Source organism: Castor canadensis, chromosome 16, assembly GCF_047511655.1.
Source record: "Castor canadensis chromosome 16, mCasCan1.hap1v2, whole genome shotgun sequence".
NCBI lineage: Eukaryota > Metazoa > Chordata > Mammalia > Rodentia > Castoridae > Castor > Castor canadensis.
Genome location: NC_133401.1, coordinates 31,274,281 through 31,296,162, shown reverse-complemented (window position 1 = coordinate 31,296,162; position 21,882 = coordinate 31,274,281). Strand labels below are relative to the sequence as shown.

Below are 21,882 nucleotides of genomic sequence, written 5' to 3'. Positions count from 1 at the left end.
TTATTAGATATAAAATGAGATAGTAGTTTTAGGTTGTCTAACATATATTGATTAGTGAGAACAGGAAAGCACAGACCTGTGAACAAAGTATTATTTACTATTGTTGAGAAAGTTGGCTTATATAGGAAGGTAATTGAACATATTATTTAAAGAAAAACAAATTTAACTTAGCATAGTTTGAGGAAGGAACCAATTCATTAGTCAAGCAGCATTGTGAAGAAGAGGAGATTTGAAGGGTTACACTTAGCACTGTGAGCAGTGAGATTTCACAGACCAGAGACAGATGCAAAGAAATCACTGGATTAACTACAAGTAGGCCCAGTGTTCCTTTGTTGGACATGATGTGATAAGTTAGCTACCTGTGATTGGCTGAAACTCAGCCGCTTGTTATACCTGAAAGTCAAGTTTTAGGGTTTTTTTTAATGTATTTACTGGTTTCAGCTCATAATGTAGAAACCCAAACTAGGGAAAGTACCTGAAGCTAATAGTCTCCTGCTTATATAATTTAACAGTGTAGACAAACAGAAAAGAATGTATCCATGTACATGCACATTTCTAAAAGTATACAATACTAAAAACATCATTTTCACTCTGCAGATGGAACAGTCTGAGACTTTTCACATTTTATTTTGTAATTTTAGACAATATAGTATCCTTTTTTCCAGTACTGGCAATTGAACCCTGGGCTTCATGCATGCTATATAAATGCTTTACCCTATCCCTGAAATTTTATTAGGAAGTCAAATATATACTAATAAATTATTTTCTCTGAAAACTTACAGAAAATCCTTTTAATTTCAAGAAATTCAGGCACATGGTTCTGCACAAATCACCCCTGAAGAATGGAAAAAATTCTTGAATATCACAATCATCTGGAAGATTGTTAAAACAGATTCTAGAGCTTGACTCACAGATTTCCTGATTCATTAGGTCTGGGTTTACAACAGAATGTGCATTTTAATGAGTCCTTGGGTGACACTGATGGTGAGTGTCCAGGAATCACAGTAGGAGACCATACTTGCAGGAATGGTGTGGATGCCTGGTTTTAGGGTTCATCCTTTAATGGTTCAGATTCACTCTGTGTGCCTGTGCAGTGAGCAAAGCAGATGAAAGCTACTTGACTGGAGTACAAGCCCCTGACTGCTGAGGATCCCTGTGAAGTCACCAACCAACCAGGCCACAAGTCACTTGCTTTTTCTACTTGGAAGTTCTTCCAAAAATATCCAATGGCTCATCCATCTCTTCCTTCAAATGTATGCACACTGCCTGTCTTATTATGAAGCATCCACTTCCATTCCTCATGTGGCTTGTACTAAAATGGTATTTCTTTCACTGTTCTTGTTTTCAAGATTGGTGTTAAATCCCTAAAAGGAATTTTGTCTCAGATATCAAGTGAGAGTTACTAAATTGATAATTCTCAAATGAATTGGGGAAAATAACTGATTATGTAGGCAGAAGAGATGAAGTGCTTTTTTTCTATTCCCTCAAAGAAAATACAGAACCTGATATCAGTGCTGCTGAGTGTATGCATTTTGATTGCAATATTATACTTTTTATTAACATCCCTACAAGTACATACATTTTGTGTCTGAATGATTCTACAAATTGTGTGATACACACACACACACACACACACACACAAACATACGTTTGTAATTAAGGTGTATAAGGGAAGGCAGGAGAGGAAAAGAGAATGATAGAGTGAACAATATTGAAATCCATTGCATGAGTATAGGAGGGGGTGGAGGGACAGAGAAACAGAAAGTAATATAGGGGATTAATCATAATATAGGGGATTAATCTGGCCAAAGTATAATATATACATGTGTGAAATACCATAGCTAAATCCCTTTAAACAATTAATATACTCTTAAAAAATTATGGACAGGAATGTAAAAGAGGTCCTGTTCAGGAGTGAGTACTAGCTGGAGGGGGATGATGGAGAGGATGAAGGAAGGTGAATATAGTCCATGTACTTTATATACTTTATGAAAACAGAATAATGAAACTGGTTGAAATTGTTTTAAAAAAGGGGGAAAGGAGGAATGTAGGGGGAAAGATGAATGGGTAAATCTGACCAAGGTACATTGTATGCATGTATGGAAATGTCACAGTGACCCCCAGTACAGCTAATATATGCTAATGAAAATGGTCACACTGACCAAATACACTTTTGATATAATTGTATAAAAGATGTTAATATTTTATAATTTGTAACTCAAGCATTATATATAACTTTTTTCTGACTCCAGATTATCAGATTGTTAGGTTGACGCGAATGGAAAGGCCAAATCAGAGTCAAATGACAAAGCAAGCAGGCTTTATTGAGAATGCGCTCTCAGGCGAGGTTCACCGTCTCCAAAGAACAGGGCTGGAGAAGTCGCGCTCAAGAAATGGCAGCCCAATTTTTATAATCTGAGTGAAGTCAAGAGCTTAGGGTATCACGGAATGCTAGGATAGGTTGAGGCCTAGTGAAAGAGGGGCTCAGGGTAATATGGACCTATAGGATATGTCAAAACCTATTGCCTGCTGGCAGGAGTTGCCATGGCAACCATAGGGGGAGGAGGAAAGGGGAGGGTGATTGCCTGCTGGCGGGAGTTGCTGGCCCTGGTGGGAGTTGCTGTGACAACCATAGGAGGAGGAGAGGGGAGGTTGATTGCCCGCCAGTGGAGTTGCTGGCAGGAATTGCCATGGTAACCAGAGGGGGAAGAAGAAGAGGGATGGTGGAGTGGAAAGTCCCTGATTGCCATTCGGTGGCTGCCCACCGGCCAAACATCCCAGACTCTTTGGTGTAAGGGGTGCAGAATTGGTTCTGGCTACTTCCTTCTGAAAGGGGGCAAAGTTAGGGGCTAGGGATGTCTTGGGTTGTTTGACCAGTGCAGCCGGACGCCATGGGGAGGGGCTGGTAGTCATGAACCTGGAGCATCATTTGGTTGACAGTTACCTGAGTTAACTGGCGTAGGCGGTCCTGGAAAAATCAAAAGAGGAAGGTTGCCAGAAGCAGAAAGAGACAAATAATTACTAGGGGTCCAGTCAGTGTGGTGAGAATTTTAAACGTGTGAATTCCACCAGCCAGGGGTGTCAGTCGAGGCAGTATTGCAGCGGCACAGCTCATCACCGAGCTTGTGAAGAGACTGGACATGAGTTTCCACCAGGCCTGACTCATTAATATAGTATCAGCATTCTTCCTGAAGAAAGAAGCAAGTTCCCTCTTTATCTGCTGTGAGAAGGTCCAAGGCGCAGTGGTTCTGTAGGGTTACCTGACCTAGGGAAGTTATCTGTCTTTGAAGAGAGGCAAGGGATGTTGCTGAGACCTCAAAGCCTGCCAGGACCTGTTGAGAGAGACTTTGGGTATGGATCTTTGAGTGAGCCAGGGCACCGGAGCTGAAACCGGTGGCCGCCACTGAGGCTGCCAAAGATATGCCCACAAAGACAGGCAGGAAGACAGCCCTCCTAGTCCTATATTGAGGTGAGGGCTGGATTCCTGATGTAAGGTCTATGAGTTGAAAGAATTCTCCTCTTTCATACATGGTAAGCTGGGGAACCATAGAGACAGGTAAACAGAGCTGGGAAGTAGGGCCTGTTGGGTGAAGTTTTTTGAAAGCGTGCCATTACACCAAAAGAAGACTCCTGGAGGGGCCCAGAGGGAGTCCAATATGGTAGAGTTAGTGGTGTTACACATTCGGCCAGGATCAGAGTAGCAGAAGGGCAACTGTGGGGATAGAGGATCTCTATATAGGAAGACTGTCATGATGGGGGCGGGTTGACCCATTTGATGGGAATGGCCCAGGTAAGGGAACAGCTATGAGTGGGCGCCTGGACAATGCGACACAAAGGAAACATTTAGTTATATTGGCCAGACCTGACCTATTTAACAAGTTGGCACCTTCCTGTGCCAGGGACAGCCAGGAAATAGGGTCTCTTTGGGTCTTGTTTTGAAGACTGTTTTCTGCCTCCCTAATGGCTTTTGCCTCGTCCTTTAGTACATTGAGAATCTGGGGGCCACTCGTTCATACAGCCTCCAGATTTTGAAGGTTGTTGAGGGATGTGTGTAGTACCCAGGTTGATATCCCTTGGCTATCACCCCGGTTGCCCATCTATTATCCCAGGGGTCAGGAATGTAAAGGCGTACCTGGGAGCCATCATAGGAAGCTTCCAGCGAGTTGCCTGAGTGAGATCCAGTATTGAACTTAATGTAATGAATTCTGCAGGACCAATATGGACATCCTCTATATTCCTCAACCCATTTGTCCCCCTCCTGGCAGTATGGTTCGGTTTGGTCAAATGTAAAACAGAAATAACCAAGATTTATAGTTCTTGTGGCATATGTGCTGTTAAAGGAGTGCTGAAACTGGAGGGTGAGCTATGCCGGGCAATCCCCGGTGTTGGTGAGGTGAGTGACCACCCTATTGTCCTTCGTATATGTTTCTTGGATCCTGAATCTCCAGCGATAAGAGGAAGATGGTTCAGATAGGTTTGGAGGAAGAGCCACGAGCAGCATTAAGAGTGTTCCCAGCCCGGGAGATCTGAAGGAAAGTGGGCCCCACCTGTGTAACTTACCAAGTTTTGGTAGAAATGGTGGGTGGGAGCTTCTTAAGGCAGGTGAGATGGTACCAGGCAGGAGCTTCACCACTGAGGGAGTGGTGAGGATGATGGTTTATGGTCCCATCCATCTGTGTTGGAGGGGCTTTGGATGTAGCTGCTTAAGAAGGACGCAGTTACCTGGAGACGGGGCCATGGTCTGGCGGAACAGCATCTGACTGGGGAAGGTAGCGATCTGCGTGGGCTCGGAGCAAGGAGCGGAGGAGAGTGAGGTAAGGTAGGTATCCTGTTAAGGGAGGTGTGTTTGATGGGAAAGTGTGGGAAAGGAGAAAGGGGCAGCCGTATAACAGCTCAAAGGGGCTTAAGCCTGTCGACTGCCTAGGAGCCACTCGGAGGCAAGTGAGGGCCAGGGGCAGCAGGTCAACCCAGGAGAGCCAGAGCTCCAGGGACAACTTGGTGAGCTGCTGTTTGATCAGGCTGTTGGCCCATTCAACCTTACCAGAGGATTGGGGGTGGTATGGGGTGTGGAGCCTCCAAGTGATGGCCAGGTGCTCACAAACAAGTTGAGTGACCTTGGAGATGAAGGCGAGGCTATTGTCTGACTGGAGACTTTTTGGAAGACCAAAACAGGGAATGATGTGATGGGCAAGAGTGTCAGCCACGATCGCAGCCCCTCATGTGGCCTTGGGAATGGCTTCGATCCACCCTGTGAAAGTATCAACAAAAGTGAGAAGATATAGGAATTTTTTGTGTTTGGGCATATGAATGAAGTCGATCTTCCAATCTTCACTGGGCTGGCTGCCGCGGAGTTGGTGGAGGGACTGGCAGAGATGGAGTCTGCCCTAGGGGTTTGCTCAGGAGCAGACAGAGCAAGCCTCCTGGACCTGACGGATGGTGGATTGGAGGCCCCCAGGGTGGAACAAGGGTTCCAGGAAAGAGGAAAGGGCTTTGGGGCCTATGTGTAGTGAATTGTGGATGGTAGTGAATGACCTCTGTTGCTTGGCCCAAGGGGAGGATTAGATGGTTGTCTTTGAAGATCCCCACATTGGGGGACGTAATTCCCCCTTCTTTGAGAAGAGCGGCTTGTTCTTCTGGCTCATAGTTTGGAATAAAGCTAGGAGAGAGGAAAAGAATAGGTGGGAAAATTGACTGCTCTGCAGTCTTTCGGGCCATTAGGTCCACAAAGGAGTTTCCTCATGCCACCGGGTCATTGGAGGTCTGGTGCCCCCTGCAGTGGATGATGGTGACCTCCCTTGTAAGTTGTAGAGCTCGTAACAGTTTGGCAATGAGGGGTCCATTGACCACCAGAGTACCCTGTGTGGTCAAGAAGCCCCTCTCCTTCCAGATGGCTGCATGAGAGTGTGCTATAAGGAAAGCATATTTAGAGTCAGTATATATATTAGCTGTTTTATCTTTGGCAATGGTGAGCACCTGAGTTAGTGCCGTGAGTTTGGCTTTTTGAGATGTTGTTCCCATGGGGAGGCAAGTTGCTGCCAATACCCGAGGAGGATCAATGGTGACTACAGTGTAGGTGGTTCAGTGGCCTCCATGGTCATCCAAGATGGAGCTCCTGTCAACAAACATAGTGAGGTCAGGAGAAGGTAAGGGAGAGTCAGTAAGACCCTGCCTGGGAGTCATGAGACTTTCTACTCTTTCAGGATAGGAATGAGTTGGGTTGGAGCCTACTGGCAGAGTGGTGGGAAGCAGCATAGCGGGGTTGAGCGGGGAGCAGGTGGTGAGAGTTATATCAGGATTGTCGATGACTAGGAGATGGAACATCTGTAGGCGGGAAGCTCCAATAAGAGAAAGAGAGGAATGAGTGAGAAGGTCAGCAAGTCTATATGGGGAGTAGACAGTTATTGGTTGCAGTTGGGATAGCTTAAGAGCTTCCCTGGTGAGGGTGGCCACTGCCGTGAGAGCTCAGAGGCATGGCTGCCAGCCTCTGACAGTGGGATCTAACTGCCTGGAGAGGTAAGCAATTGGTCAGTGAATAGGGCCTGATAGTTGGGTAAGGACCCCTTTGGCTATTCCAGAAGTTTCATCTGTAAACAGGTGGCATGGTTTGGAAGGGTTTGGGAGGGCCAAGGCTGGGACCCAAAGAGGGGTGTCCCTGAGAGAAGAAAAGCAGTGACGGACCATGGAAGGAGAGGTGAGTGGACCAGTGGGAGTCTCCTTGGCCGCCTGGTACAGTGGGAGGGCCAATGAGGCAAAATTAGGAATCCAGTGTCTTAAAAAAACCAATGAAGCCCAAGAAGGACAAAATTTCTTGGGCATCATTAGGAGGAGGGAGGTCCCTTAAAATTTGAACCCGGTCCATGGTAAGTGCTTTTGAGGTGGGGGTGAGACAGAAACCCAAGAAAGTAACAGCTTGTAAGCAGAGTTGGGCCTTGGCTGGGGAGACACGGTATCCCTTAGAGGCTAGAAAGTTAAGGAGGTTGGCTGTTCCCGTTTCAGAATCTTGCTGAGAGGGGGAGCACAGGAGGAGGTCATTGACATATTGTAGAAGCATACTGAGTTTTGTGTTGCACTTGACCAGATCCTGGCCAGAGCCTGACCAAAGAGGTGGGGGCTATCACAGAAGCCTTGGGGAAGAACTGTTCAAGTTAGTTGTTGGGTGAGGTGAGTATCCAGGTCTTCCCAGGTAAAGGCAAAGAGGAAATAGGAGTCTGGATGGAGGGGGATAGTAAAAAAGGCGTCCTTGAGGTTGAGAACAGAAAAATGAGAAGTACCAGGAGGGATGTTGGAGAGGATGGTATAAGGATTTGGGACCAAAGGGTGGATGGGGATAATAGCCTCATTTATAATGCGCAGATCTTGGACTAATCTATAGGACCCGGAGGGCTTCCTTATTGGAAGGATGGGCATGTTACACTGGGAGTTTATAGGTATAAGGAGACCTTGACCTAAGAGTTTGGTAATTACTGGTTTTATGTCTTTGCAATGAATTTCCAAAATAGGGAATTGGGGTCTGCAGGGGTATTGGCTAATGTCCTTAAGAGAAATGCAGATGGGTGGGTGGTGTGTAGCCACAACCAGGATTGAGGTGTCCCAGACAATGGGGTTGACAGGAAGGGGAAGGGTGGGCAGAGCAGATCCAGGAGGAGGAGGAGGGGCAAGATGGCTAGCAGAGGCCAGAAGGAGTGAGTGGGAGGCTAGAGGCTCTAGCGGGTGGGTGGGATGGTTATGGAGGCACCAAGTTTTGTTAGAATATCTCGACCTAGAAGTGGGGCAGGGCAGAATGGGATGATAAGAGTGTGCAAATATACCTCCAGCAGAGCAAGGAAGGGGCAGAGTTTTATAGGGGCAGAAGGGAGAGCCACCAATTCCCATAACAGAGACTGATGAAGGAACTGTTAAACCCGAGTGGGCAGGCAGCACAGAATAGGTAGCCCCCATGTCCAAGAGGAAGGAGATGGACTTACTTGCTACCTGGAGCGTGACCCTGGGCTCGGCGAGGGTGATTGGGCTCCCCGAATCAAGGTGTTGTCAGTCTTCTGCCAGTCCGAGAAAGTCAGGGATCTGGATAGCTGGTGGGGCTGACCTTCCACGAGGAGCTGTAGGGGGTAAGCCCTATCCAGGGCAATCTGATCCCCAGTGACCCTCCTGTTTGCATTTTGGGCAGGGCTTAGTTGGAGGTCTCGGGTTGGGGCACTGGCAAGCCCAGTGGCCTTCTTTGTCACATTTGAAGCAGGCTCCCGGAGGAGCTGATGGGAGGTTTCAGGTTCCTCCTTTGACTCGGGGCTGTAATCCAGCCGGCTGCAGGGCTGCTACCAAGGCTTGGGTTTGCAGGGCCACCTTTTGTTGGAGGTGTTTTTGGTGGGTTGACTTTGCTGCCTCTTCTCGGGCATTAAAAACTTTAAATGCCATTTTCATCAAGTCCTGTATAGGGGTTTGAGGGCCGTCCTCGGCCGTTTTTAGTTTAGCTCTAATATCTGGTGTGGACTGAGATATAAAATGTTCAGCCAGGATTGCTGCCCCAGCAGGGGAGGTGGGGTCTAATCGGGTATATTGGGTGAGGGCCTCCTGGAGGTGGTTAAGAAAAAGGGCCGGATTTTTGTCAGCCCCTTGGGTTACCTCGCAGAGTTTGTCAAAATTTACAATGTTGTTGGACCCCATGTCCGTGCCCTGTAGTAGGCATTGAATCATTATGTCTCTCCGGCGGCGTCCTGGAGCTTCGGGTTGGTAGTCCCAGTTAGGGTCACAGTCGGGAATTGCGTCTTCCCCAACTGGGACTGTGGGGTCAGCCAAGTGGATTTGATTATCATAGTGTCGGGCTGCTGCTTTGATGCATTCCCGTTCATCAGGGGTAAGGGTGGAGGCCATAATGACGAATATGTCATGCCAAGTTAAGTCATAGGCCTGAGATAGATAGCAGAACTCTTTGGCATAAGCAGAGGGATTGGCGGAGAAGGACCCCAAGCACTTTTCTATCTGTGATAGGTCCAGAAGGAGAAAGGAACATGGACTCGGACCAGTCCTTCCACTCCAGCCACTTCTCAGAGAGGACAAAAGAGAGGGGGTGGGGAAGGGTGGTGTGAGTGAGTGTGGGAGGCTATTGGAAATGTTGGAGGGCAGGGAGTGGGTGGAGCAGAGGGAGGGGGAGGCAAGGCCGAAGGAGGCGGCTGCTTGGGTGGGGAAGGTTCTGCGGATGGGGGAGGGGGAGGGGAAGCCGGGTAGGGTGATGAGGGTGGTTGTGGTCGTTGGGGAGGAGGGGCAAGGAATTCGGTGGACTCAGACAGAGGAGAAGGGTTAGGGTATGGGGGAGGGGATCCAGAGGAATTGGGTGTTCAAGTGAGAAAGATCTGGGAAGGGGAACACTGGCGGCACAGAGAGGGGCTAGAGTGCAGTTCCCAGAAGGCCTGCACAAATGGGACCTCAGACCATTTATGGGTTCGATGGCAAAAATTGCTAAGATCAGTGAGGATATTAAAATCAAAAGTGCCCTGTGGAGGCCATTTTGAGTTGTTATCTAAGGTGTATTGTGGCCATGCCATAGTGCAGTAGAAAATGAGCTGCTTGCAGCAGATGTCTGGAGAGAGTCCCAAATTTTGGAAATTTGAGAGGAGACAGGACAAAGGAGTTCCTGAGTCTGGCTTGGATTGGGAGGACCCCATCCCTGAATTGTTGGAGCGTCTCAACCTTTAGGGAAGCGTCCCTCACTAAAAGAGGAGACCCGGTTCGGAGGAGGCAGCCTGGGTAGAGGAGACGTCTCTCTGGGTGCCCAGGTGCAGGAGAAACAGACGGGCTGATCCTGGCACGGCAGTGAGTAGGACAGGGGCCCAAGGAGGAACAAAATGGGGGGAGGAGACTCACCCAAGCCAGAGCTGGAGCATCCATCCGGAGAGGAGGAAGGGCCTTAAGCCAGGGCCTGGCCCAGGGCCCCGACTGCCTGGAGTCAGGTAAGGCCCACTTCCTCCCAGTTTCAGCACCAAATGTTAGGTCGACGTGGATGGAAAGGCCAAATCAGAGTCAAATGACAAAGCAAGCAGGCTTTATTGAGAGCACGCTCTCAGGCGAGGTTCACCGTCCCCAAAGAACAGGGCTGGAGAACTCGCACCTGAGAAATCGCAGCCCAGTTTTTATAATCTGGGTGAAGTCAAGAGTTTAGGGTATTGCTGAAGACTGGGATAGGTTGAGGCCTAGTGAAGGAGGGTCTCAGGGTAATATGGACCTATAAGATAGGTCAAAACCTATTGCCCAACAGTGGAAGAGGAACAGTAGAAGAAGAAGAGGGAGGGTGGAGTGGAAGGTCCCTGATCACCATGCGGTGGCTGCCCACTGACCAAACACAGATCGTATTTCCTGTCAGCACTTATGAATATAAGGTAAGGTAATAAATTGTCATTTAGTATAAAAAAATGGAGCATTTTTGCCCTACAATGTGAAAACAGTCAACTGTTTTCATTTTTCTTATTCATAAAAACAACTAATACTCGAAGTATAATCCATTAGTTTTTTTAGTCTTTCTTAAGTTTAATCCATACTGTTTAAAAAAAAAAAACTTCATGTTTTTCTTAAAAAAAATAGTACATATCGTAAGATCAGTGGTCTTCAGGAGCATCTGAAATAAAATAACCTCTGAGTGTATGCTGAGCTTCACCGAGTTAGACACATGGATCTCCAAACACATACTGGACACTTGCAGACATCACTCCTCAATACAGTTTCCCCTTTTCAAAATGACGGAATCCCTTCCTCTACCCTTGCATCTGAATAAGCTTTTACCAGCACCCCACACAATGGAGCTTAGACTTTCTTTCAGTTGTGCTTAACTCCCAGCCTCATGATCTGTAGACACTGCATTACCCAGAATGCTTTGCAACGAACCATGCCAGGCAGCTGAGCCAATAAAACCTCAGGAGTTAGCATTTCCATGGAAGCCCAGAGGAAAGGGCGGAACTTCCGGTAAAAACACTGTGGTTTTGACTTCTTGGGGGTGTGTCCAACTGGCTCAGAAACTCTGGTGGGTTGGTTCTAAATCGAGGTGACAGGACAGAGCCATTGTCTCCGCAGCATAGAGGCGGGCCTGTGGTTCGGCGACTCCGCCATTGGTGACCCGCGCCAGACCTGGGTTAGCGACCGCGGTACCCCTGTCCTTGCTGCGTCTGATGGCGGCGACAGTGCTGAGCAACCCGACTCAGGTAGGCTCCTCCTCCTCCTAATGTCACCCAAGTCCGAGACCTTGGAGAGAGCCCTGCGAGCCTCCCTGCTGTCTGCGGCAATGGGGCTTTCGCGGGTGAGGCCCCACTTCTGACGTCTGTTTGCTGGGGTGTGGGACAGTGACAGAGGGACAGCTAAGCAGTAAACCTTCTACTTTGTGGATAGGGCTGCAGCTTCTCATTCCCTGTGGGGTTTGGGGGATTGGAGCTACAGTTCCCCTTTTTCTCTATGTCACCTTTCTGTTTCGTTGCGGCTTTTCAGATGTTCTCACTCTTTCACCGTGATGGCACCGTGAATATACTGTACCTGCTTCTTGTGTCTGAAGAGAATACTCACCAGAGAGACACGAGCCCAGTATGAGACCTAAACACAGACCATCAGTGAGGCAGAGCAAGAACATATACAATGGAATTGCAATTGTAGCAAAAGAAAACCCCCCAGCAGCTTCAACACAAAATTGACTTGTCATTCCCTAAATGATACGGTGTAGTTGCATTTCGTCTATTACAAGGGCCAGTTACTCTCATTGTAATCATGATGTTCAGAACCACATGCACAATACAGCTGAAAGAACAGGAGTGACTGATGTACTTGGTGACTCTGTTTCAGCTTCATCCACCTGTAGTTGCTGGGACTGATTATAATTACTTGGAAGCAACTCAGGAGGCATGTGGTGTACAGGAAACCCCACAGGCTACTCCATAGGGGTAGAAACAAGCTTACATCCAATGTCATCCAGGAAGTATTTCAACTCGAACTCGGCTGTATTTTGGAAATTCCTCTTGAGATAACAACCAAGGAGATGACAAAAGTTGACTGTTTTAAAATCTGGTCTTTGGTCATCAAACATTTTTCAGCAAATCCCAAGAGTAAATAATGAAACAGAAGTGTTGAGTTGACTAGAATTCCCACATCAATTTGGAAGAAAACTTTGCCCATTGCCAAGTTTTCAGGAAGCATTGTCTATCAAAAAATCATATATCATTTAGTGTCATCACCCATAATGGAAATTTGCAAATGAGAATTACTTCTAGTACATTACCTTAGATTACATATGTTCTTCATCTTTATAAATCTCTCTCTCAGATTAATGTCTTCAAAAAGTTTCTTGTTTATGTCAGTTATGTTCAGCACAGTGATACATAACATATATATTTAATAATTTTAATGATTAAGACACTTAAATATTATCAAGTTTTTACACCTTCTGTCCATTAATCAGAATGCTTTAGTCATGTATTTAAAGCATTGTTGACTGTTGTGTCTACTTCAGAGTCACCTGTTTTATTTCTTTGAAAAATAAAGATGTCAATATCATGATGTAATATGAACAAACTGATTGCCACATATCTTTAAGGATGTTTCAATCAAAAGTATTTTGATAGTATGGGCAACTTTTCTAAATGCTAATTTTGAAGCAAAGCACTCATCTCCACTAATGTCAGATAGAAGACTACAATAGCCATCCAAGCTGCAATTGTGCAGTTTAGTGATCATGTCTTCACTCAGTCACTTTAGGAACCAAGAGTTACCATTGCAGAAATGACCAAGTCCAAGAACCATACCACCCATAACCAGCCCAAAATATGGCAAAGAAGTGTCATCAAGAAACCCCAATCACAAAGATGTGGACCACTTAAGCAAGTAGACCCCAAGTTCCTAATAAACATGCAGTTTACAAAAGGCACAAAAATAGGGTCCTGAGGAAGGTATGTATATATAATATATAATTATATATATGTATATATAAGTTTGGGGCTGAGATTTTAAATGAGAACTTTGTGCTTGCAAAGTGGCTGCTCTACCACTTGGGTCTAGTCTTGTGAGGATGTGGGTAAATATTTACTACTGAGTTACCACTTTGCCCCCACTCTGGTGGTGAGAAACTGCACGTTAATCCTGCCACTATTCAGTCTTGGCTGATCATTGAGAACACTTCAACTGAAGCAGTATAAATGATTAAAATATCCAACCATTGACTTGGACTCAGGTATGATTCCCTGCCTGCGACCTGTGTGGGTATGCTGCGTGAACCTGACTAAGACAGAAAAGCTGGGGACAGGAGGGCTGCACATTCCTGATGGGAAACGTGAGTGCCTACCTGAGCCAGAGTGTTTATTTTAATAGGTCAGTACAAGGAAAAGACTCAGGTAAAAATCAAGCTTTAACAATTCTTGATGCAAGGTGATGAGGTTTGGTGGGCTAATTTTCCTAGGGCTAATGAAGCTTAATTACATCACATCAGTTCTGGAATCATCAAGGCACACAGGATACCTTATCTAAGGTATTGATTAATCTGGCATCAGGGAGTCTCCTAACAGTTCTGGTACTTTATCTAGTTTTGTATCAGGTGGCTGATATGTGGACACAACAGGTTGTGTTCTTTAAGGAGATGTGAGAACAAAGGTCAATACTCCAGGTACTGGGAAAAATATGGTAGAAGACACTGTGCAAACTCCATTATATCCCAGTGCAGGGTTCATGCCTGGTCTCCAACAATTCCCAACACAGAAACACAATGAATATGAAAAATAAGGCAACATTGATCCTCTAAAAGTCAAAAATTACACAACAATGTACTCTAATGATAGTGACATAGATTAAATCCAAGACAAAGAATTCAAAAGAATGATTATGACAATGATCAACAAGATTAAAGAGAGCACCAGTAAACACTTTAATGGATTCAAAGATATGACAAATGAACAGCTGAATGAAGTAAGGGATCAAAAGAGGAATTCAGTAAAGATATAGGAATGCTGATTAAAATCAGCTTGAATTTCTGGAAGTGAAAAACTCAGTAAGTCAAATGGAAAACTCAGTAGAAAGCTTTGGCCATAGACTGGATCAAGTAGAAGACAGAGTATCAGGGTCTGTAACAAGTTTGATGAATGAGAACCCTCAAACAATAATAGGTAAGAATACATGAACAATATATAGTCTTCTGGGACACCATCAAAAGACCAAACCCAAGAATCATAGGCATAGAAGATGGAAAAGAGATACATATGAAAAACAGGAAACATATTCAAGAAAATAATAAAACTTTTTCCAAATCTTGGGAAACAGATGGTCATCCAGGTATAGAAGGCTTTAAGGGTACCAAATAGACAAGACCAGAAAAGAACATCTCTGTTTCATATTATAGTTAAAACATTAGGTATACAGAACATGGAAAGAATACTAAAAGCTGCAATAGAGAAGCAGAAAGTCACATATAAAGGAAAAGCTAGGAGAATGACAGCAGATTTCTCAATAGAAACTCTAGAAGCCAGGATGGCATGGAATGAGGTACCTCAATTCTTGAGGGAAAATAACTGACAACTTGGACTACTGAATCCAGAAAGTTGTCTTTCAACATTGCAGGAAAAATAAAAACCTTCCATTATAAACAAAAAAGCTAAAGGATTTATGACCACCAAACCAGTACTGCAGAAGATACTTAGAGGATTACTATACACATGAGGAAGATAAACACAACTATGAGAAACAAATCTCACTAGAAGGCAGGTAATCAAATGCAATTTGGAAACAACCAAATATTACAAAACAACAAAATGACAGCTATTCCTACATACATTCTAATAATAATTCTGAATGTTAATGGTGTGAATTCTCCAATTAAAAGACAGAATGGTGGATGGGATTATAAAAGAAGACCAAGTGTTTGTTGCTACAAGAAATGCACCCCCTGGCAAATTCAAACACAGGCTCAAAGTGAAAAAATGGAAAAAGATATTCCAGGTAAATGCAGCCCCAAAGCAGCAGAAGTATCTATACCCACATCTAACCAAGCAGACTTCATATAAAAATTAGTCAGAAACAAATGATTCAATAGATTGTCACATGTGAAGCTATTGTGAATAGGGCTGCATATTACAGTAAAAACAAGAATTAGCAAATGGGAAGGTACCAAATTTAAAAGCTTTTGCACAGAAAAAAAGAAACAATTATCACAGTGAACAGAGACAAACAGCACTTGGAGAATATTGGTCAGATATGCATCTGACAGGGGTTTAATATCCAGAGTATTTGAAAGACTAAAATGATTAAGCCTGCCACTCAACACTCCAAGTAATCCAATCAGTAAATGGGCAAGTCAATTGAATGGACTTTTAAAAAAAGTACAAATGGGCAATGAATGCACAACACTTTTCAACATTCTTAGCTATCAGGAAAATGCAAATCAAAATGTCATTGATTCCTCCTCTACCCAGTCAAGAAGAACTAACAAAAAATCTTGCTGAAGATGTGAGGGAAAGGAACCCTTATTCACTTCTGATAGGAGTTTAAATTAGTGCAGTCACTATGGAAGTTAGGTTCCTCAAAACCTTAAAAATAGAAGTGGAAGTACTCTATGGAACTTGGATAAAGAGGGAAAGGAAAAGAGAATGAAGATGTGAAGGATGTGTATTGAAAAGGGGAGGGTGGGAGGTAAAGGGGTAAGTGAGAGAATGGAAGGACTCAGATGGACCAAAATAAAGTATACTCACAGCAGGGATACATAGAGAAAACCCTTTGAACATCAACTTAAATATTAATGAAATACAGGGCTGTAAAATAGGTACAGTATGGGTGTGGGAGCACTAGGGGTATGAATGAAGGAGATTAAGATGAGGGTGTATGGTTGATGGACTTCATATATCTAAATGAAATAGAATAAAGAAACCTCTTGCAATTGTTTTAAGTGGGGCAGGGAGGGGGATGAGGGTAGATACGATGGGGGTTATGTAAACATTGTCCAATATAAGCCTAATCAGAATTGTCACAGTGAATCCCCTGTATCAGGAATATATTCTAATTTTAAAAAATTTAAAAATATTAAAAATAGAACTATATGATCCCATCATACTACTTTGGGTACATACCCAAAGAATCAAAGTCAACATGCAGTGTAGATGTGTGAATACCCATGTTTTTCTTGACACTATTCACAATAGGAAAATTATGGAATCTGCCTAGGTCTCCATCAACAGAATAGCAAGAAAGAAAACATAATGTATATACACAATGAACTTTTACACACCCTTAGAGAAAAAGGAAATTATGGTGTTTGCTGGAAAATGGTGGAACTGAAAATAACCGTGTTAAGTGAAAAAGTCAGTCCCACAAAGACAAGTATCATGTTTTCTCTCATTTCTGGAAGCTAGGGGGAGAAAACAACAAAGGTCATGAAACTAAAATGGAAACTTCCAGGGAGGTGGAAGGGGGAAGGAAATAGGGAATGAGGGATAAGAAAGATCAATAGAAGGGATAAATATGATCATATACATTATATCACATATGGGAATGTTGTCACTAAACCTCTTAATACATACAATTTAATAGATGCCAACAAAATAAGAAAAAGTATCCAGAAAAATGGCTTTGAGCAGGACTATGTTAAGAATTATTCAGAACTGATTCCATGAGAAGCATTAGAAGATTCATATTTACTTTTCCTTCTATGTGAGAAGAAACACTTTTTTAATTGCACAAAGTATTATATTGTGATATTTCCATACATGCATATACTTTGATCAAATTCACTCACCCCCCATTACTTTTTCTTATCCCCCTCAAACACTTTTTCTTAATAATCAACAAATGTATTTTTAAAAAGCATTTCAATTTTTAATTGAATATAAGCATTTTCATTAACCTTCAAATTTCTCAGTTCAGAACTGAGTGCACATAAAATAAGATTCCCTAAGTCATGCTTTGTCTGTGCCTTATGGTATCTGATCCTGTTGTCACTGCTGTTTTAACACTAGGTGCATTCAAGTCCAGGGGAATGGAATCTTGTTTCAAGCTACTCTGCCTGAGGTTGGGGTAGTGTTGGTGAAGAAGGCAGTTCCTTGGATCCTAAGCTAGGTTCCACCTTAGTCACACAGCCTTAAGGTCATGCACTATTTCAGACATGTACCCAAGCCGTGCACCAGCTGGTAGTAATGGAAGCTGAAACATGAGTTCTTCTGATCTGAGTGCAGGTCTCTGCCTGGTACTGGGGCGGGTCCAGAGGCTTTGAGTGCTGGTCTGGGAATCTTTGTGCTGTCAAAGGTGAGTGAACAGTCCCAGAGGTGAAGACAGTCCCTTAACTGTCAAGGTTGACCTTAAGGTGAGAAGCACCTGAGTCTCACAACAGGTATCTGTGCATTGTGTGGTGTGGTTCAATACATTATTCATGGAAATGTTTCTATTTTGTAAATAATATTTCCCCAAGTACAGAATTCTATGTGGTATGTTCACATCTATTTTTTATGCAGCTTATATGAACACACAAAGCAAACCTCAAGGGATAAGAAAGTACACATACATATTAGTCAAATTCCCACCACTATAGAAGATGTATAGTTATTAGTTACTCTTTCCTCCTTTCATAGAAAGTCATGAGGAAAAAACTTTAACACACACCTCCAATGACCTAAAGACCTCCCACTAGGCCACACCTCCTTAGGTTCCATACCTCCCTGGGTACTAAACCTTTAACACATATGACATCAGGGGACATACAACTTTGACCAATAGCAGTTTATTTAAGGGGTATTGTCATATTGATTTCTAAAGAAGTATAATACCACCAAGCCATAAGCACAATTTACTACATACTGTTTAGAAAATATATAATTACAGAATTTTTTATAGTGCTGGAGAACTTACCCAGGACCTGTTGAATGCAAGACAAATGTTCTACCACTTATATAATTCTCACTATGATATAACAAATGCTGTGTTTAACACATTTTGTCTTTCTCCAGAGTAATTCAGTGAGAAAGAAAGGTTCATGTTTGTAAGTTAAAAGCTGTATTAGCAAATTAAAACATAGGCTCCAGGTAGAATAAATAGCATGTATTGATAAGTAAGTAGTTTGTAGTATTCAAATGTTATTTTTAAGCAGTAAGTGATTTAAAAAATCTGACAGGTCCTATAATAAAAGAACATTGACTTTCAAATAAATTTTTGACATTAAATTGTTTCTTGGTTCTTTTAGCAGTCACTATACTTTCCTTGGGTCTCAAGGAAGAGAGAAACACAGTGGACATTGGGCTCTCTGGAAACATCGCTTAAGCAGACATCCCACTATCTGGCAGATTGCATCTTTGAATTGGGGAGACATAGAAAACCAAAAGTGTTAGTTGTGGTACAGGCAGTATTTGTAGGAGAACCTGAGGTGGTTCATGGCACCTGGCAGGCAGTTGGAGAGGATAAGTCATGTGGAAAAGGGGACAAAGTGCATGTGTAATATAGAAAGGATTTATATGAATTAAATTAATGTGTAAAATGGAGAAAATATTCATGTATCAGAGGAAACACCATGTGCCAGTCCATAGAGGATTGGCGCTCACAGTCAGACAGTCTAAGTTCTCCCCTATGCAGATACAGGCAGTGACTCCATGACCCCATCTCAAGCTCCCACCCATTGGCTTTCTTCATGTGAATACCAAGAACTTGACTCACTAGATATCACCTATTTGCAAATTTATAAGCTCCTTTTCCCCAGGTCCACTTATGATCTGTCATTCTGCTCTGTGTTTGGTACTCTTGAACTCTGAACTTCTGTGATGTCTTGTCTCATCTTTGTGTTATATTTTAGCTCCATATTCCTCACAAGGAGAATCCAGCTCTCCAGATCCTAATGCAATATTCTGTACCATTCATCTCAGAAGGCTCATTAAAGTAGTGGATTTAAAAATTGATGGGACCGGGCTGGGGGAGTGGCTCAAGCGGCAGAGTGCCTGCCTAACAAGTTTGAGGCCCTGAGTTCAAACCCCAGTACTACAAAAAAAACAAAAACAAAACCAAAAAATTGATGGGACCATTTTGTTTTAGGTTGGGGGGTTTGTCTTGTTTTGTTTTTGCTTGTTTGTTGTTGCAGTAGCAGAGATTGAACCCCAGGGGACAAGGGCATGCTAGGCAAACACTCTGTCACTGGCTATATCGCAATCCTATTTTATTTTCCTAAGGAAACATGGTCTCTGTACACAGGCTGATCTGGGGCTTGCTATTTAGCCCAAACAGGCCTTGAATTTATTACCCCCCACCTCAGCTTCCTGAGTAGCTGGGATACAGTCATGTGCCAACCCACCAGTATGTAAATTTTTTGTTTCCATATTGTATTTACTCAAGAAAATATCTATCTCACCTTTTCCTCTGTACTGAGGATTGGCATGTGTACTTCATTCATTATACCTTTTTGTCTATTATGGTCCCTCATTCTGAAAAAGAGAAAAGGGAGAGTCTAGAATTCTACAATTCCCTGCAATGGCATACCACAGGTATCTAAGGAGGTTCCCCTCCTACAAGGGACCCTGGGGACCAAGTTGGCACATAAGGATTTAGGAGAGATTCATGTTTTACACTTAGCAATAGTTTTAAGTGGTATCAATGCATCACTTTTTTTTTTTTGAGATACTGCTGCTTGAACTTAGGGCCTACACTTCAAGCCACTTCACCACCCTTTTTTGCGGAGGTTTTTTTCAAGAGAGTCTCATGAACTATTTTCCCAGGCTGACTTTGAACTTCAATCCTCCCGATCTCTACCTCTTGAGTAGCAAGGATTACAGGCATGAGCCACTGGTGCCAGCCAATGCATTATACTTAACGGAGAAAAACTTAAACCATTCCCTCTAAAATCAGGAACTAGACAAGGATGCCCACTATCTCCACTCCTATTCAACATAGTACTGGAATTCCTAGCCAGAGCAATTAGGCAAGAAGAAGGAATAAAAGGAATACAAATAGGTAAAGAAGCTGTCAAAATATCCCTATTTGCAGATGACATAATCCTATACCTTAAAGACCCAAAAAATTCTACTCAGAAGCTTCTAGACATCATCAATAGCTATAGCAAGGTAGCAGGATATAAAATCAACATAGAAAAATCATTAGCATTTCTATACACTAACAATGAGCAAACGGAAAAAGAATGTATGAAAAACAATTCCATTTACAATAGCCTCAAAAAAAATCAAATACCTAGGTGTAAACCTAACAAAAGATGTGAAAGACCTCTACAAGGAAAACTATACACTTCTGAAGAAAGAGATTGAGGAAGACTATAGAAAGTGGAGAGATCTCCCATGCTCATGGATTGGTAGAATCAACATAGTAAAAATGTCGATACTCCCAAAAGTAATCTACATGTTTAATGCAATTCCCATCAAAATTCCAATGACATTCATTACAGAGATTGAAAAATCTACTGTTAAATTTATATGAAAACACAGGAAGCCATGAATAGCTGAGGCAATACTCAGTCAAAAGAACAATGCTGGAGGTATCACAATACCTGACTTCAAACTATATTACAAAGCAGTAGCAATAAAAACAGCATGGTACTGGCACAAAAACAGACATGAAGACCAGTGGAACAGAATAGAGGACCCAGATATGAAGGCACACAATTATAACCAACTTGTCTTTGACAAAGGAGCTAAAAATATATGATGGAGAAATAGCAGCCTCTTCAACAAAAACTGCTGGGAAAACTGGTTAGCAGTCTGCAAAAAACTGAAACTAGATCCATGTATATCACCCTATACCAAGATTAACTCAAAATGGATCAAGGATCTTAATATCAGACCACAAACTCTAAAGTTGATACAGGAAAGAGTAGGAAATACTCTGGAATTAGTAGGTATAGGTAAGAACTTTCTCAACGAAACCCCAGCAGCACAGCAACTAAGAGATAGCATAGATAAATGGGACCTCATAAAACTAAAAAGCTTCTGTTCATCAAAAGAAATGGTCTCTAAACTGAAGAGAACACCCACAGAGTGGGAGAAAATATTTGCCAGCTATACATCAGACAAAGGACTGATAACCAGAATATATAGGGAACTTAAAAAACTAAATTCTCCCAAAACTAATGAACCAATAAAGAAATGGGCAAATGGACTAAACAGAACTTTCTCAAAAGAAGAAATTCAAATGGCCAAAAAACACATGAAAAATGCTCACCATCTCTAGCAATAAAGGAAATGCAAATTAAAACCACACTAAGATTCCACCTCACCCCTGTTAGAATAGCCATCATCAGCAACACCACCAACAACAGGTGTTGGCGAGGATGCGGGGAAAAAGGGAACCCTCTTACACTGTTGGTGGGGATGTAAACTAGTACAACCACTCTGAAAAAAAATTTGGAGGCTACTACAAAAGCTAGACATTGATCTACCATTTGATCCAGCAATACCACTCTTGGGACATACCCAAAAGACTGTGACACAGGTTACTCCAGAGGCACCTGCACACCCATGTTTATTGTGGCACTATTCACAATAGCCAAGTTATGGAAACAGCCAAGATGCCCCACCACCAACGAATGGATTAAGAAAATGTGGTATCTATACACAATGGAATTTTATGCAGTCATGAAGAAGAATGAAATGTTATCATTCGCTGGTAAATGGATGGAATTGGAGAACATCATTCTGAGTGAGGTTAGCCTGGCCCAAAAGACCAAAAATCATATGTTCTCCCTCATATGTGGACATTAGATCAAGGGCAAACACAACAATGGGATTGGACTTTGAGCACATGATAAAAGCGAGAGCACACAAGGGAGGTGTAAGGATAGGTAAGACACCTAAAAAACTAGCTAGCATTTGTTGCCCTTAATGCAGAGAAACTAAAGCAGATACCTTAAAAGCAACTGAGGCCAATAGGAAAAGGGGACCAGGAACTAGAGAAAAGGTGAGA

General features: G+C 43.1%; 1 protein-coding gene and 1 long non-coding RNA gene across 2 annotated transcripts in view; one reads left to right on the top strand and one right to left on the bottom strand.

Annotated features, from left to right (window-relative positions):
• Positions 1-21,882, bottom strand: part of LOC141410430 (uncharacterized) — a 589,957-nt gene that overhangs the window by 471,162 nt on the left and 96,913 nt on the right. The window lies entirely within an intron of this gene.
• Positions 5,951-12,905, top strand: LOC141418149 (uncharacterized). Its single transcript, XR_012442816.1, has 3 exons — positions 5,951-6,513; positions 11,056-11,183; positions 11,464-12,905. It is a non-coding gene; the product is annotated as an uncharacterized lncRNA (long non-coding RNA).